The sequence below is a fragment of the Odontesthes bonariensis genome, chromosome 23 (genome assembly GCF_027942865.1).
Source record: "Odontesthes bonariensis isolate fOdoBon6 chromosome 23, fOdoBon6.hap1, whole genome shotgun sequence".
Taxonomy (NCBI): domain Eukaryota; kingdom Metazoa; phylum Chordata; class Actinopteri; order Atheriniformes; family Atherinopsidae; genus Odontesthes; species Odontesthes bonariensis.
Window position 1 is genome coordinate 30,214,240 of NC_134528.1, and position 3,851 is coordinate 30,218,090.

Genomic DNA, 3,851 nt, shown 5'->3' on the forward strand with positions numbered 1-3,851 from the left:
AATGCGAGAAAACGGCATGGCAAACAACTGCAGACAGACTAAATGCGTAAGTTATGAAAGTTTCATACCATTGTCAATTGTTAGACATTCATTTTACTGTCCTCATGTATTTATACTCTCCTCTTTGTGTTATAATGTATTTACATAAAGCATGCTGAATTGTCTCTGTATGAGATGTACAGCACAAATATACTGGCCCTGCTCACTTTGTTAATAACCCAATAATCGACACGCATCATCATACTTTGTGACTATATTATCGTGAGTGTGTGTGACCCACATATTATTTTTTCACTGTTACATCTCAACAGGAGCAATCTTAAAGGGATATGCCACCCCCAGGCCAAATTAAGTGCATCCCCGCATTCCCGAGAGTTTTCCTGGCGACCCAGGCATTGTCCGAATCTCACAGCACTGACCACTGCTTGGTTGCGCGTAATACATACATGCTAGCGTCGCCAACGTCGCCAATCGAAATATTTCGCCCAACGTGAATTAATTTACTTGATTTACCTTCTAATTACTGTGTGAGTGGTGTACTTTCACATCGAGTGCAAATGACTGTGTAAATCTACACGGAAGGCTTGGTTTGCTCATGTTGGTTTGGGAACTAGTTTCCAGTGCGGAAAACACAGCCGAAGCGCACTCCCCGCTACGTCTTTGGGAATCCCCACCCCCGACTTCCTCAAACAAACCAGCGTGAAGCAGCCAGGGGGTGGGGACCACGTGACAGCCCTAGCGGCGACTTCACAGCGTGTCGCAACTCTGTATTACTCTATAGCTCTGTTCAGCGGTATAAGTTACCATGGTTACTCAGGGGGCATTCAAATAAGCCACGTTGGTGGAACGGAACTCTCTCTCATGGCCCTGTCACACTGTTGCGTATGGCACTAGCGTATGCCAGCGTATGAAAATTATCACTCATACGCTGGTATACGCTGACATACGCTAGGGGAACGTTAGGCATAGGTTGTATACGTTTCAAGCACGTTGGCATACGCTGAGGCAGAAATAAATTTTTGAACATGCTCAAAACTTTTGTGCGTATGGTTAATACGCTAAGCATACGCTTGGCATACGCTGAATACGCTAGAGGTACGATATAGGTACGTTACTGATAGGTCGAGAATGCTGGACATAAGTTACCATACATTGGCATGAAGGTGTACCGTACAGCTAGCGTATTTATAGCCTCCGCCCGTCTGCCGCCTCCATCTCCGCCCGTCAACTGACATATCTGAGGCAACCGACGATTCACGGGAGTGGTCAGGAGGAGGAGTTGGGGATCTTGATCGCTCAGAAGCATGTAACTCATCAGCCGCAGGTGCATCAGGCATTTCGGCAGGTTTGGGTGAGAATGATTCTTGTGTTTTTTTGCCTTTTCAGAGTTCAAACTAGACACGGTGAAGCAGCTTTTAGCTGTTATGCTGCACACAACTGGAACAAACTACCAGCAGAACTGAAATCAGCCCCAACTGTGAGCACTTTTAAATCCAGGTTAAAAACATTTCTCTTTCGGTGTGCTTATGGTTGAGTTTATATTTTTCTTTTTCCCCTCTTCTTTGATTGCTTTAATTTTTATTCTATTTTTTCTTTTTTTCTTTAAATTGTTTTTATTCTGCTTTATGCTGTTCTTTTAAATGCCTTGTCTTTATGTAAAGCACATTCAGTTGCCTGTGGTATGAAATGCGCTATATAAATAAAGATGCCTTGCCTTGCCTTGCCTTTTCCTCGACCTCGGCCTCGGCCCGGGCAAACTACGATTGCTTCTTGGGAGGCATGATCGAGATGAATGTCTCGAGAGATGTTGACAGCGTGTCGTCTACTGCAATAATGGAGCAATGTGGAAAGGCTGCTGATATAGGCGCGTTGAAACGTACGCTGGGCATGCGCAGTTCATATGCTACTCATACGCTAGTCATACGCAGAGTACGCTGGTTATACGTTGTTCATACGCTGACATACGCTGGCCATACGCTTTCAATACGCTGACCATAAGCTACTCGTAGGTTCAATACGGTAAGTATACGCACAATTCTTTATTTTCAAGGACTTTTCGTGCGTATGAAAATTATATTATTAATTTTCTTACGCAACTCATACGCTTCTCTTATACGCAACAGTGTGACAGGGCCATTAGATTAGCCAGAACTATCGAGATAAACCAGGCTTTCCCTTAATCCAGATTTGTGGAACACCCCTCAGGATTGTTTTAAACTAAAACAACACAACAGAGTTTTATAGCTTCAGCTGATGTGAAAACTCCCCTCATAAAAAACGTCTTTCACCTGTCATTATCATACAAAACTCAAATTTCCGTTGTTATTGTTTAAGAGGGATGAGAATGTCTTGCAGTTAATTATTTACCTGCAAGACATTCTATAACAACAACAAATAATTCAGTTAACTACACTGGCCACCATGCATGCCAACAGTTGGTTGAATAGGTTTTTAACAATTTCATCATAGGTACACTTTGTATAAAAATTGCACATACTTTGTACAATTTCTATGGCAAAGAAAGTCAGATTCAGATTCAAGATTCAGATTCAGATTCAAAGGTTTATTGTCATATGTTCAGTTAGAAACGTGTTTCCCTGAACAATGAAATTCTTTTCTTTGTTGCCCGCACTGGATGTCCAAATGTATAATAATAAAAGATAAGATAAAGATAAAAAAAATAAAAAATTTGCATGCAACAACAATATTCTTAAAGGTTTTTTAAATAAAATAGAAATATAGAAATAAAATATAGAAATCTGGCCTGTATACATAATGTGCAGTAGTGCGCTACATTAGCTGTTTTGTGCAGTAGTCAGCAGTAAAGTGGTTGTGCAAAATTGGAAGTACATTCAGGTAGTCAGTAAAAGACAGTTGCAGTAGGTGACCCCAAGTTCAGTCTTTGGCAGAGTTCAGTGATCTGATGGCAGTGGGAAAAAAAGAGTTTTTAAAACGGGTGGTTTTGCACTTCCCACTCCTGAACCTCCGTCCTGAGGGCAGAAGTGAGAACAGTCCGTGCTGGGGGTGTGTGGGGTCTTTGATGATGGAGGCAGCTCGTCTGTGGACTCTCCGTTTGTAGATGCTCTGCAGAGATGGTTGTGGTGTTCTTGTAATTTTTGTCATGACTAAAGTAGAGCCTATATATATACCATTGTGTGACTGCAACTGTAACCATAAAAACTTGGAAAATATGCAAGTTTTATCATTTTTTACAATAATTTTATATATATATATATATATATATATATATATATATATATATATATATAGCTATTTATATGTGTGTGTGTGTGTGTGTGTGAGTGTGTGTGTGTAGGCTATATATATATATATATATATATAATTATTGCGTGTGTGTGTATATATATAATTATTTTAAAAAATGATAAAATTTGCATATTTTCCAAGTTTTTGTGATTACAGTTGCAGTCACACAATGGTTTAACAGAGATATCAGTGGCAGATGGGGCAATCCATCAAAATCTTTACATTTGATCAGCTACTGAAAAGTGTGGTCGTTATGCAGAAAGAAGGGTTCAGTTCAAAATGTGACAAAGTTCCAATACTACTAATACTATAATATGTATTTCTTCCTAATGTTTGCGCCAGCATGAGACTGAGTCAGAGAAGCACAGTGGGAAAAGAGATTAGGTGGCCTTGTAAGAATGTAAGTCATCGCAGGAGATCAACGAAGGCATTTCGACCAACATGTGCGTATTAAACAGGAAATAGCGTGTCCGCCATTACTGCTGGTTGCTTGTTCTTCCGCCCTGCTAACACTGGCGAACTCAGCGCCCCCCCCCCCCCCCCTTCCATCCCTCTCTTTCTCTCTCTCTCTCGCTCTCTCTCTC